The sequence below is a fragment of the Prionailurus bengalensis genome, chromosome D1 (assembly GCF_016509475.1).
Source record: "Prionailurus bengalensis isolate Pbe53 chromosome D1, Fcat_Pben_1.1_paternal_pri, whole genome shotgun sequence".
In the NCBI taxonomy this organism is placed as follows: Eukaryota; Metazoa; Chordata; class Mammalia; order Carnivora; family Felidae; genus Prionailurus; species Prionailurus bengalensis.
In genome coordinates, this window is record NC_057346.1 from 55,631,198 (window position 1) to 55,646,445 (window position 15,248).

Consider the following 15,248-nt stretch of genomic DNA (forward strand, 5'->3'; position numbering starts at 1 on the left):
TAAAACGGAGAGGTGGTCTTGACCTTGCAAGGTTGTTATAAGAATGAAACTCAGTAAGGGATGTACAAGTACATAGTTAGCGTTGAATTGAACGTTCGATTGAAGATTAATTAATCTTAATCCTGAAAAGTCATAACAATCATGGCATAAGACTGACAAGAAAGAATTTAGTGTATAAGGATGAATCTTTGCTCTTCTATATGGGACCACTTGCCCTATTTAAGCCCACACTGCTAAGGAGTATGGGTAAAGGGTCTGGCTTGCTTTTTAGCGTCCTTCGAGGGCACAGCAGACTGCGTGAAGGTGCCTGGGAGTTGTGTTACTAGACTGTTGCCCAAGTGGCCAGGATGACTGCTGAGAAGCTAGAGCTCTAAACCCAAGGAAGCTGCAGCCTGGAACAGACCCAAGTGGGCCAGGGTCATGGGGCCGGTCCTGCCGGTGAACGTGGCGGCCAGGGGTGAGGCCGTTTCTCTGACTGTAAGCTTCACCCCATCTTGGTAGTGACCTGGGCACATCCTATCCCCAGGCTGCCACAGCTGGCGGGGGCCACAGATCTGCCCTTACCTGATTCTGGCTGCCCTTGAACGCATCCCCGCGTAACCACCCCTGTGGGTCTCATGAGCATTTAGTGACAACACACATATGAGAGTGGGAAATCCTTGCGGACAGGATTTTCCCATCCCCGGTGCCTGACCCAGGACCTGACCCAATACAGCACAAGCAGAGGGAAGTGCCCCTGACCCTGACAGCCTCCGACTCAGAGTACTAACTCTGAGCCGGGCAAGGCGGGGAGCGTCCTCTGAGCATCATTCAACCACCTCACAAATACTTGGTGAACTCCTACTATATGTCAGGTCCCGTCAGTGGCACTCAGGTAACGTGGGTGGGGCACTCGGGGCACAAATCCTGTCCTCAGGGAACTTGCCTTTTAGAAGAGGGAGCAGATGCCAAAAGGCAAACATGAGTGTTAGAAGGTGACAAGTGCTGTGAATAAAAATAGAGCAGTGCAGGGGGGTGAGGGGGGTAAAGGGACTGGGTTACAATCTTAAATGGGGCAGTTGGTATATGGCTCCTTAGAAGAGGAACTTTGAACTGAAGCTTGCAGGAGGTAGGGACTTGGCCGTATTGTTATATCGGTGGGGGGTAGGGGTGGGGAGCGGTTCTTGGCCAAGGAACAGCCAGGGCAAAGGCCCCAAGGTGGAGTTGATATGGTTTGTTGGGGTGGAGAAGGGGCACGGGAGAACATTAGGGAATGAGGCCAGGGTGGTTACTGGGCTAGTTCACCAGCCGTAACAGGCCATCGGAAGGACTTTGATTTTTTTCTCTGAACGAATTAAGGAGCCATGGGAGGTTGTGAGCATGGGAATGACATGAGTTGATTTATTTAATACTTATTTATTTTTATGGAGATATAATTAGCACATAACGTTGTATTCGTGTTAGGTATACAACCTAATAATTTGATAGATGCCAAATGATTCTCGCAATAAATTTAGTGAACATCAACACCACACATAGTTACTAAAAAATTGTTCTTCCTTGTGATGAGACCTTTTAAGATCTATTCTCTTAGTGACTTTCAAATATACAACACAGTATTTTTAACCATAGTTAGTCACCATGCTGCGCGTTACATCCCCAGAATTCGTTGATCTTATAACTAGAAGCTCGTGCCTTTGGACCACCTTTACCCCTGACTTATGTTTCAAAAGGATCACTCTGCACGGCTGTTCTGCAGGTTCAAATCTCAGCTCTGCCTCTTCGTAGCTGCGACACTGGGCAAGACATTTTGCCACTCAGCTTCATTTTTCTCCTCTCTGTACAAAAGCAGATTAAGAATATGTGTCTAACAGATCCTTGGCAGAAATTCCTGTCTGCTTTCAGGCCTAAGAATAGCAGTCCTTCTGAGCAGTTGGTCCGTTTCAATCTCCTGAACTGTGGCTGTGTTTCTCACGCTTACTGGCTGCTGAGAAGCAGAAGACAAAGCACGTGCCCTTTCGGAGCAAACGCGTTGATCTTTAGGTCATTACAGATTTATTTTTGTGCTTGTTGCTTTCTTACTGTATAGTTGTTTTCGAACGTTATGCCTCTTAAATAATTTCTTTGTGATAACAATTTTTTCCTCAATTACAAAAATAATGCCTGTTCATGTTAGGTATTTTGGGAAACGGACATGTAGAATACCACGGGGAAAATATATGTGACTCGGAGATAACCACTTCTCGTCTTTTGTTGGGTAGAATTTCCATTTGTTTATATATACAGACATATACACCCCAATTGTATATATATAACATGTATATTACATATATAACATATATACGTATTACGCATGCATGTGTATGTGCGTATTACATATCTAAACACGCACACATAACACATACATGCAATATATAACATGCATATTACACATACATAACATACATGTGTAATACATATGTAACAGTGAGCTACTACATGTTGATTTTCCTTCTCCCACAGTTCCTTCAACCCCCTGCCCTTCTCCTCACGTGGGCTCCTGGGGGTGGCACCTTCATGCCACAGTGGGCTACAGATAATAAAGGAAGCCAACATTTGGCTTTTGAGGTTTGAGGATAAGCAACACATTTGGAAGAACTGAAGAAGAGTCCAGCAACCCAGATTCCAGACCAGACAGGAATGCTCTAGTGGAGCCGAGGGACACGGGTTGGAGGGAAGGTGAGGAACTGTGGGTGCTGAAAAGAGGCCCTGTCTGTCCCCCACCGGCAGTGGGGGGGGGTGCTGTAGAACACCATGAGCAGATGGTGGACCTGAGCCCTCCCTCTCAGCACATCCGAGGAGGCCAGGACACTTGACTTTCTGCCAGCCCGCTGAGGTGCTGGACTGCAGAGCAGAGATGACTGGGAAGTCCAAGCGGGTGAGCCAAGTAAGCCCCACAGAATGCCCCTCCGCCCTGGAGAGGCCAGGGGAGAGAGAGGGAGATCCTGGGTCCCTGGGGAGGGGACACCCCCCCCGGTGCTCTCCTTGGCCCACACCCAGGTGGGACCATCACAGTGCCCTGATGTGGGGCTGTACCATTTTCTGGGGCTGCTTGCTATAACAGATTACCACACACCTGCTGGCTTGAAACAATAGAAATTTATTCGCTCACAGTTCTGGAGGCCAGAAGTCCAAAATCAGATTTGCGGGACTGAAATCAAAGTGCTGGCAGGACCACTCTCCCTCGGGAGGCTCTAGGGGAGAATCTTCTTGACTCTTCCAGCCTCTGGTAGCTGTTGGCATTCGTTAGCTTGTGGCTACACATCTGTCCTGTCTTCATGTCTGTCTAATCTCCCTCTGCCTCTCACTTACAAGGATACACGTGATTGCTGTTAAAATCCATCTGGATAATCCAAGATAAGCTCCTTCTTTTAAGATCTTTATCTTAAACTGAAGAAAAAATAAACAAGTGGGACTACTTCAAGCTAAAAACCTTCCACACAGCAAAAGAAACCATCCACAACATGAAAAGGCGGCCTACTGAATGGGAGAAAATATTTGAAAATCATATATACGATAAGGGGTTAATATCCAAAATAGGTTACGCATACAACAACAAAACATTTAGCTCCTACAACTCAGTAACAAAATGAAATAAAACAAAAAAACAATCTGATGAAACAACGTGCAGAGGGTCTGGACCCACATCTTTCCAAAGAAAATATGCAGGTGGGGCCAACAGACACTGAAAAGATATTCTAGGGGTGCCTGGGTGGCTCAGTTGGTTAAGAGTCCAACCCTTGATGTCAGCTCAGGTCTTGATCTCCGGGTCGTGAGCTCAAGCCCTGCACTGGGCTCTGTGCTGGGCATGAAGCCTGCTTAAAATGAAGAAATAAAGAAAAGACGTTCTACATCACTGATCGTCAAGGACACGAAAATCAAAACCACAAAGAAAGGTTGCCTCACACCTGTTAGAATGGCTATTACCAAAACGACAAAAAATAACAAGTGTTGGTGAGGATGTGGGGAAAGGGGAGGCTTTGTATACTGTTGGTAGGGATGCAGACTGGTGCAGCCGCTACGGAAAACTGTATGGAGGCTCCTCAAAAAATTAAAAATAGAACCACCCATGAGCCAGCAATTCCACTTCCGAGTAGTTATCAGATGAAGACGAAAACACTGACTCAGAAAGCTGTCTCCAACCCCATGTTCATCGCAGCGGTATTTACAGTAACCAAGAGATGGAAGCAACCCGAGTGCGTTGACGGATGGATGGATAAAGAAGATGTGGCGGATATATGAAAAAGGGCATATAATTTGGCCATAAAAAAGAAGGAAATCTTGCCATTTGTGACAACATGGATAGACTCTGAGGGCATTACGTTAAGTAAAGTAAGTCAGACAAAGAAAGACAAGTACTGCGTGATCTCATTTATATGTGGGATCTAAAAAACAACCTCCCAAATTGAACTAGTACAGACAACAGACTGATGGCTGCCAGCGGTGGGGTGGAGGTGGGGGTAGGAGGAGGGTGAAATAGGTGAAGGTGATCAAAAGGTCCAAGATTCCAGTTATAAAATAACTAAGTCCTGGAAAAGTAACGTACAGCATAGTGACTATAGTAAATAACCCTGTATTACAAGTTGCAATACGACGCTATTTGAAAGTTGCTAGGAGAGTAGATCTTAAATGTTCTCATCATAAGAAAAAAAATTTTGCAGCTATGTATAGGGAAGGATGTTAACTAGACTTATTATGCTCATTGTACAATATATACAAACACCATTATGTTGTACATCTGAAACTAATATAATGTTAAATGCCAATCCGAGCTCAATAAAAAACTTGCCTTGTAAATAAGAAAATCATTAAACAAAATTTAATTTTTTAAATTTATTTTTATTTTTAAAATGTGTACTTTTATTGGTTCCCCCCCCCTTTTTTAATTTAAATTTCAGTTAGTTAATATACTGTGCAATATTGGTTTCAGGAGTAGAACTCAGTGATTCATCACTTACATACAACACCCAGTGCTCATCACAAGTGTCCTCCTTAATCCCCATCACCATCTAGCCCATCTCCCTCCCACCTTCCTCCATCAACCCATAGTTTGTTATCTATCATTCAGAGTCTCTTGTGGTTCGTTCTCTCTCTTCTCTTCCCTCATCTTCCCATATGTTCATCTGTTTTGTTTCTTCAATTCCACATATGAGTGAAATCGTGTGGTATTTGTCTTTCTCTGATCAACTTATTTCGCTTAGCATAATACGTTCTAGCTCCATCCACATCATTACAAATGGCAAGATTTCATTCTTTTTGATGGCTGAGTAATATTCCATTGTAAATATATATATATATATATATGTATATATATATACACACACACACACACACACATATATATATATATATACCATATATTCTTTATCCCTTCATCATGATGATGGGATACCCAATGATGGGCATTTGGGGTCTCTCCATAGTTTTGCTATCGTTGATAATGCTGCTATAAACATTGAAGCGCATGTACCCTTTCAAATCTGTGTTTTTGTATCCTTTGGGTGAATACCTAATAGTGAAATTGCTGGATCATAGGGTAGCTCTATTTTTAGTTTCTTGAAGAATCTCCACACTGGTCTCCAGAGTGGCCGTACCAGTTTGCATTCCCACCAAAAGTGCAAGAGGGTTCTTTTTTCTCCACACCCTTGCCAACACCTGTTGTTTCTTGTGTTGTGAATTTTACCCATTTTAATAGGGGTGAGGTGGTATCTCAACTTGGTTTTGATTTGTATTTCCCTGATGATGAGTGATGTTGAGAAACTTTTTGTTTGTCTGTTAGCCATATTTTTTTAAGTTTATTTATTTATTTTGAGAGAGACAGAGACGGTGGGGAAAGGGGCAGATGGAGACCAAGAGAATCCCAAGCAGGCTCCATGCTGCCAGCACAGAGCTTGATGGGGGGCTCCAACTCACAACCCATGAGATCACGACCTGAGTCGAAACTAAGTGTCCAACGCTCAGCTGACTGAGCCACCCAGGTGCCCCATGTCTGTTAGCCATCTTGATGTCTTCTTTGGAAAAGTGCCTATTCATATCTTTTGCCCATTTCTATACTGGGTTATTTGTTTTTTGGATGTTAAGTTTGATGAGTTCTTTACAGATTTTGGATACTAACCCTTTATCAGATATGTCATTTGCAAATATCTTCTCCCATTCTACAGGCTGCCTTTTGGTTTTGTTGATTGTTTCCCTCACTTTGCAGAAGATTTTATTTCGATAAAGTCCCAATAGCTCACGTTTGCTTTTGTTGCCCTTGCCTTTGGCGACATGTCTAGTAAGAAGTTGCTGCGGCCGAGGTCAGAGAGGTTGCTGCCTGTGTTCTCTTCTAGGATTTTGATGGTGTCCTGTCTCACATTTAGGTCTTTCATCCATTTTGCATTTATTTTTGTAACTATAATTTTAAAAATAAGTAAAATTAAAACTATAAACCAATAGAAAATAATAATTTAAAATAGGCAAATCATTAAAAATTGTGAATAAGTAATGATTTAAATACACCCATAAATTTATTTCCTAGGTGAAAATAGAATAAAGGTATCAGTCTTGGGTCCCTCATTTGTCTCTATCCATGTGCGCATACGTGTGCATTATCCTTACATGTCTGCCTCTCGTGCAGGAACCAAAGCAGAGCTGAATGAGGTGAACTCAAGTCCCTGCTGTTCTTTTGGTTTGTCTCTGCCTGAGTTAAGGCACCCAACTGAATGTATGAACTAAGCCCAGGTAAGGCACCCAACTGAATGTATGAACTACGTCCGGAATAAAGGACTGAGAATGTTTTATTCGCCTCTGATGGGTTGCAGGTGCATATGTAGAGTTTTGAGAGAAAAGAGACTGACTCAACAAAGGTGAGGAAGATTCCTTCTGGTCACTGGAAACTAAGCTCAGCGATGGTCGGGGTCCAGGAGCCCCAGCACTCAGCGGAACATGCGGTAGATAGGTTCTTACTAAATGCTGAAGTTATGAATGAATTCAGTTTGCCTACTGATAGCACGTTATCAGGCCCCATTATGTTTTATTCTTTTTTCTTTTCCGTTGTGTTTTATTCTGATGTGAGAAAGAGAAGGGGAAAAGTCAAGAGCCTCTAGGGGTGATTTGGGTAGGGGAAATCATTTCTTTGGACTTCAGTTTCCTCTTTGAAATCATGGGATGGGAGTTTTTCAACTTAAAAAAAAAGATATTTACCTTAATCACACATTTTCCCATATAAGGCAAGGTTCCTCTTTTGCAAACATAAATTAACATTCACAGGTTCTGGGATTAGGAAGTGAATATCTCTTGGAGGGTGGGGGAGTTTTTCTCCACGTACCACAGGGGCCCAGAAACCTGCCTCGACTGAAAGGTCTGGTGGATGGGAACAGGCTTTGACCGGGCAGCGCCCTGTGAGGGCTGACAACCGGGGCTCAGCCAGGCTGATGGGGTGTCTCAGGGGACGCCACTGTGGGTAGATGGCACTTGAGGACCTACCTGTAGGAACAGGGAAAAGGAGGTGGAGTTGGTTGTGTACGTGGGAACCCAGAAGGGACTGAGGGTAAGTTTCCAGCTCACAGAATGGGGGTTTGTAAAACAATGGAAATTTGGTTAGAAAAAACGCATTTACTGCTTTTTTGTGTACATCTGAGTCATTTGCATTTGGAACCCATTACATGTACCCATGTATATACATACCTCCGCAACTGGGGCTCATCTGTTTTCTTGTAGGCTAATTTTTCTAAACTTTATAAAACGCCCTAAACAGTTTTCCGTGTCATTAAATATTCTTCTACATCCTCATTTTCACAACTGCCTTTAACACTCCATTGACGGATACACAATCCTATATATACACCATCTCGTACTTTTATAAAATCTTACAAAGCCACTTTAAATCCCTTTTTTCTTTTCAACATTATGGGAAATCAATAGACTCAGGAATATCTTACAAGATTGTTATGAGGATTAACTCTACTGTATGTAAAATTTGAAATTGTGATCCATTTAAAGCTGGTCATAGTTCTTTGTTTTGTTTTGTTTTTGCCAAATTTACTTTACCATTTCTTATGGCAGTAAAGGTGTCACTCGAATTAGAAACCTGAGTGTCACTCGTGCCTCCCACTTTCTGACCGTGCCCGCATATCCAGCCAGCTGCCAGATCTTATCTGTTCTGCCTTTGAAACTCCTCTGGGATCTGCGGGCTCTCTGACTCCTCACCACCCTCCTCGGGGTCAGGCCCTATCACCTGTCCCTGCACTGTTACATCAATCTCCTTGGCGGTCTTTGCTTGGGTTCCCCCCAAAGCAGCCTCTGAGACAAGGACTTGGGTGCACATAGTTTATTTTGGGGGTGACCCTAGAAGTAAATCAAGCAGCACAGAAAGCGAGGAGAACAAACACAGAGAATAGAGGGAGGAAGGTGCTTGGGGCCAGAAGCTATCAGCATGGCCGGAACTGTTTCCTGAGGCTGCCTGCGAACTCCAGGTGGTTTAAGGTGACCCAGGGCGGGACATCCTAGCATCTGTGACTCTGGTCTCCACTCTGCATCCACGGTGTGGGGGGGGGTCTTTCGGAGACATGGTGCTCCAGGCTGAACTGTATGAAAATGAGGAAGCAGGTGGAGGGGCGGTAGGGCAGATTGGCAACCAGAGTGGGGCTCCCTGAGGGACCGCCCTTTGTGCGAGTTCAGGCCAAGCTGAGCTAGGCTGGGTTGTTCTAGACAGGAGGAGGCCATGGTGTGCGAGCAGGCCTCAAGACACCCGATTTTATTTGGTTCAGGTCAAATTGGAAAGGTCGAGTCTTCAGCATCAGGCGAGAGAAAGAGGTGACCCAGGAGGAGGCCCAGGGAAGCCACCAGGGCGTCCGCATTGGCCACAGACGGTCCACATGCAGATAATGGAGAGCTGTGCCTTTTGACTACGGCATGAAAGGTATAAAAATGTATTTAAATCAGCACTAATGACACTATATATTATTTAATTATTTAATTATTAATTATTTAATTATTTAATCAGCACTAATGACTATATATAATGACAGCAATAATGACTATATATATATGTGTGTATATATATATACACATATATATACGTGTGTATATATATATACACACACATATATATACATGTGTATATATATATACACACATATATATACATGTATATATATATATATATATATATATATACACACACACACACACATATATATATATATATATCTGTAGATCTTACCAGAAAAGAAGTATGCCATTCTTGGAATATTGCCACTATTGGAAAATAAATGAATAAATGAGAGACTCATGTGTGTCATGAGATCAGCTGAGAAAGCAGCTGTCTGGAAGCCGGTGACTTTCCCCAACAGCCCCGTGACTGGCCTCGCTGATGGGAAGCTCAAAGAAGCCTGGGACTCGGTTCCCCGTCTGGCTATTGTGTGGCCTTCAGCCAGAGTGGCCATCAGCCAAAGCAGACCCTTCTGGGTCCTCTTAAAGGGACAGGTTTCTTTATGTGCTAATTAAATAATTAGTTTAGCAGCCAATTTCCTGGGCCGGGTCCTGGGACACAGAGGGGGTTCAGATAGGATTTCTGCTCTCAGAGGGCTCCCAGTTAGGAGTGGCTAAGACGGGAGACAGAGCTGAGTACTGTGATGGGGGAAGCATGGAGACCCCCAGGTGGCTTGCTGGGTCAAGGGGAACTTACGGCAGGGATGATATATGAGAGGGCCTTGACGAATGAGTAGAAGTTTACTGGGTAGGAATGATGTGGGGGGCAGGGCAAGAGAGTATTCCTTCAACTCCATTTATGGAGCTCCTGCTCCATATTATCAGACCCCCTGCTAGATATTAAATGGATGAAAATGATGAACACAAGAACCCCGGTGTTAAGGAAGCCGAGACTCAGAGACGCAAAGTGACATCCCGTGAGTTACACAGCATATGAGGGGCAAAGCAAGGACTCGGAATTCTCCAAGTCCCAACCTTTTCCCACCCTTACTGGGCACGACTCTGGTGGACAGCAATAGACAGCGGGTGGGGACATAGGTCCCCATTCTAAGTGTACCCCAGCATGCTCACTCCAGGTCACCCCTCTCTCCCCACCACCTCACACAAATGGATGTTGGATATGCCTTTGATTTCCATGCCTTTCTCCACCTCTCAGGTTGGAGACTGCAAAAATATATGTCCCAAGCAAGGCCGAGGCAGGTCCCCAGGCCAGCTGGTCCTATGGGAGGGTCTTGCAGAGATAGCTGGAGAGGCCAAACCCAAGTAAACATTAGCACTAACAGCTGTGACGAAGTCAGGGTCTGAGCCAGAAAACAGCTCTGTGTCACCTACAAAGTGTAAGGGGAAGGGAGAGAAGGCCAGAAGCGGGAGATGGAGGTTAATGTGTATGGCAATTTTTTGTTTAGTGTTTATTTATTTTTGAGAGCACACAAGCAGGGGAGGGGCAGAGAGAGGGGGACAGAGGATCTGAAGTGGGCTCTTCACTGATAGCAGCAAGCCCAGTGTGGGGCTTGAACTCACGAACCTCGAGATCATGGCCTGAGCCGGAGTTGGATGCTCAACTGACTGAGCCACCCAGGTGCCCCACGAGTCTGGCATTTTCATGACCTAACCCCAGAAGTCGCATGGCATCACTCTGGCTGTACCTTTTTAGTCAAGGCAGTTATGAGCACCTGTCTGGTCCAAGGGGAGAGGGTATAAACTCTACTTTTATATATATATATATATATATATATATATATATATATTTAGAGAAAGAGAGAATGAGCAGGGGAGGGGCAAACAGAGGGGGGAGAGAGAGAATCCCAAGTAGGCTCTGCAATGTCAGTGCAGAGTGCGACACAGGGCTCAATCTCACAATTGGTGAGATCATGACCTGAGCTGAAACCTAGAGTCAGCTGCTTAACCGACTGAGGTGTAGTCACGCCTAAACTCTACTTCCTGAGGGGGAGTGGCAAGATTCCGCAAGAGCAGGTGAGATGGGAGATAATGTAGCTGCAATCTTTGGAAAATAAAACGTGCCACACCCACTTTTGCAGCTCGTGTTGTGACCTCAGGGTATATTTCGGCGAACAGAAGTTCTGAGGTCGAGAGCGGTCCAGCTTACTGCCCCTTTCCCTTTTGGTTGGCGTTTTTGCATTTTTAAGCATCTTATTCCATAAAGGAAGTTCGTTAAGGGAGCGTTCCTACGCGTTCTCCAAAAATTAACAACAGAAAAATTGGCTCTTGCATTTGAACTCTTAACCCATCTGGAATCGATTTTTGTGTTTGGTGTGAGGTGCAGGTCGCATTTCGTGTTTTGCTGAAGGATAACCAGAAGCGTCAACGCCAATCGGTCAATAGTCCTTTGGTCATCTGCAATGCTGCTGTCAGCTGTCATATCTCCACACGCGCACGGGCCCATTTCTAGGGTCTTTGCTGTGTCCCATTGCTTTAGTTGTTTATTGCTTGTGCCAACGCCCACACTTTCTTAATTTCTGGGGTTTTATAAGCCTCAACAGCTGGTCAGGCAGGCCGCTCACCTTATTTTTCTTTTTCGGGAGTATCTTGGCCTTTTTGCTCGTCAATTAAAAAAAAAAAAAAGTTAAGGGTGCCTGGGTGGCTCAGTTGGTTGAGCGTCTGACATCGGCTCAGGTCATAATCTCACCTGGTTTGTGAGTTCCAGCCCCGCGTCGGGTTCTGTGCTGACAGCTCAGAGCCTAGAGCCCGTTTCAGATTCTGTGTCTCCCTCTCTCTGCCCCTTCCCTGCTCATGCTCTGTCTTCTCTCTGTCTCAAAAATGAATAAACATTTAAAAAAAAATTTTTTTTAAGAAGTTAAAATCAATTTGCAAAATTCTCCAAAAGTTGTTGGAATTTTTATTGGGATGATATGGAATCTACAAATTGATTTGGAGAACATCGACATGGATAATTGATCATTTTTTTTTCATGCTTCTTAAATATGTCCCAATTTTTGGAAGGTCTTCTTCAATGTTTTTCAAGAAAGCTTAAAATCTTTCTCCATAAAAAAAACCTTTCATATGTACAATGCCAAACCTTCAAGGAACTAAGAACTTGGATTCATAAAACATCTCCATAGCAAAATCAAAGTCAGTGTGGTAAGGGAAAATTGTAGGCCTACAGGACCTGCGAACGCATTTGTAAAAACCCCAAAGAAAACACAAGCAAAGTCTAGGGCATCACACTCCAGGAGCCTTTCCCGAGAAGCGGGGGGCCGGCCCCTTGCTCCCGCGCAGGAGCCTGTGTGGCTGGGGCGCCGCCTTGGGTCATGAGGTCCAGCCTGGTTGACCTCTGAATGCCTACCTCTGAATGCCTACTCCAGACTTGTCTGAAAAAGAGGTATAGACCCCTCTTGTGCTGTCTTTTTAAGTTGATTTCAAGGTACAGTTTAATTTTTGTTGCTATTATAAAGGCATCTTTTTTTTTAAATTTTTTTTTCAACATTTATTTATTTTTGGGACAGAGAGAGACAGAGCATGAACGGGGGAGGGGCAGAGAGAGAGGGAGACACAGAATCGGAAACAGGCTCCAGGCTCTGAGCCATCAGCCCAGAGCCCGACGCGGGGCTCGAACTCACGGACCGCGAGATCGTGACCTGGCTGAAGTTGGACGCTTAACCGACTGCGCCACCCAGGCGCCCCCTAAAGGCATCTTTTTAAAAATTACATTTTTGAACTTTATGTTGCCAGTATAAAAAAATGCAGCTTCTTTTTATGTATTTCTCTTATACTCACTCATCTTGCTAAACTCTACTATTTAAATTATTTGTTTGAGGACTGTTTGTGGATTCTTTGTAGACAACAGTATCTGCAAACAATGAGAGTTTTGTTTGGCTTTTTCCTTTCCTAGCTTTATACTTCCCATTTCTTCTTGTTTTATTGTGCTGGCTAAGGACGCCAGAACAGAGTTTCACAGAAGCTATGCAGCAGGAACACTTATCTTGTTCCTGATTTTAAAGAGGATTTTTAAAAAACAACTCACTATTGAATCTATTTGCTGGTGGAGGTTTTATAGGTATTCTTTGTGAGGTTTAGGAAGCTTCTCTCTCTTCCGAGTCTAAGAGATTTTTGTTTGTTTCATCATGAATGAACATTGAATTGTGTTGAATCCTTTCTTTCCCCATCTATGAGATGAAAATGCGGCTTTTCTCCTTTAAACTGTTAGTGCTGAATATTAGGTAAGATAAAATTTGGCCAAGATAATACTAGCTTAAACATAAGAGGGGTCTATGCCCTTCTCGCAGACAAGTCTGGAGTAGGCATTCAGAGGTAGGCATTCAGAGGTCAACCAGGCTGGACCTCATGACCCAAGGCGGCGCCCCAGCCACACAGGCTCCTGCGCGGGAGCAAGGGGCCGGCCCCCCGCTTCTCGGGAAAGGCTCCTGGAGTGTGATGCCCTAGACTTTGCTTGTGTTTTCTTTGGGGTTTTCACAAATGCGTTCGCAGGTCCTGTAGGCCTACAATTTTCCCTTACCACACTGACTTTGATTTTGCTATGGAGATGTTTTATGAATCCAGGTTCTTAGTTCGTTGAAGGTTTGGTGTTGTACAGGTGAAAAATTCTTCATCTTGAGAGTCTTAATGAAAAATTTTAAAACGATTTCACATTTATAGCGAAGTTGCAACTACAGTACACGTAATTTATTTTTTTCCCGAATGAATATTTTAGTGTTTCCTACAAACAAGGGCATCTTCCTACGTAACCGCAATAGGACCATCAAAATCAGGAAATGAACATGTGTACATTACCATAATCTAGCCCTCAGGCCCCATTCAACTTTCTCCAGTTGTCCCAATAACGGCCTTTGTGGCCGAACGATCCAGTTCAAAAGCTCCTGTTATGTTGTGCTTCTTAGTCTCCTTCACACTGAAACAGTTTCTCAGTCCTTCCTTGACTTTCAGGATCTTGGTATTTTGAAGATTATAGGCCAGTTATTCTTGCCTTGCCCTCGTAGAATGCCCTTCAGTTTTGGTTGGTCTGATGTTCTCTCATGATTAGATTCAGGTTTTGAATCTTTAGCAGGAATATCACAGAAGTGACGCTGTGTTCTCAGTGCATCCTACCAGGCTGCACGTGATTTCAGTTTGTCTCATTACTGGTGCTGTTTGATCACCTTGATTGTGTTTGCCAAGCTTCTGCACAGGCAGATTACTGCAGAAAATTATTCCTTTTCCATTTGTAATGAAAACGTATTTTTGTGGGTATTTTGAAATGATATAAATATCCTGTTCCCCGTCAAATTCTCCCTCCCTCCTCCTCTCCTTCCTTCCTCCCCGACAATTTGGACGCATGGTTTCTTATTTTATTCAGTGAATTATAACGTTACTATCATTATTTATTTTCATGTACAAAGTGTTCCAGATTAGACAGTGACTTCTGTGTCTCTTTGATATATCCCCATCCTTAAGTACTTCCTCACTTTCCAGAACAGAAGGCTCATCTTGTTCTTTTCCTGCCCCGGGAATAAGCCATTTCTAAAAGGGGCCCTGCATCTTTTTAGAAGCCAAGATCTAGATACTAGGGGTGCTCATCGCTATTGGGGTTTAATTCTCCCAGGTCTTCTCAGTGGAGAGAGCTAAAAGCATATCCATCTGGGGGTGCCTGGATGGCTCAGTCAGTTAAGCATCCGACTTGATTTTTGCTCGGGTCATGATCTTACTAACCATGAGACTGAGCCCCGCATCAGACTCGGAGTTAACAGCGGAGCCTGTTAGCTTGGGATTCTCTCCTGGCTCTCTGCCCCTCCCCCACTTGCGTCCACACATGCACTCTCTCTCTCTCTCAAAATAAACATTTTTTAAAAAGCCTATCTATCTGGAAAACTGTGAGTTCACTCCACTCCCTCCAGTTCCACTCCAGCACCACACAGCTAATTCTATATTTTTCTTTCCATATTTATGACCCTCTCCTCCAACAGTGAGAAACATGGCTTCCACGATACTGAGTATGTTTATTTATTTGACATATAGAACCGATCTCTATAGCCACTGCGCCTTCCTTTGTGTGGACACCCTTCTCACCCTTTCTGTGTTCTGCTACCCCATCCAGGGCTAGTCCCTCATATGGGTCCAGGGGCCTGGCAATGGGAAGTAAAGGTTAACATTTGTTGAACTGATTCACGCAATGCTCAGTCTTTCTTTAGTAACCCTCACCAAGAAATTCAAGGTTTATTCTACCAAAATCTCCTTTAATTTTGAATTGTCAATGAAAAAGAGACCATTTGTTTTCATACCTGGGAAGATAATTTTTTCTTTTTGCT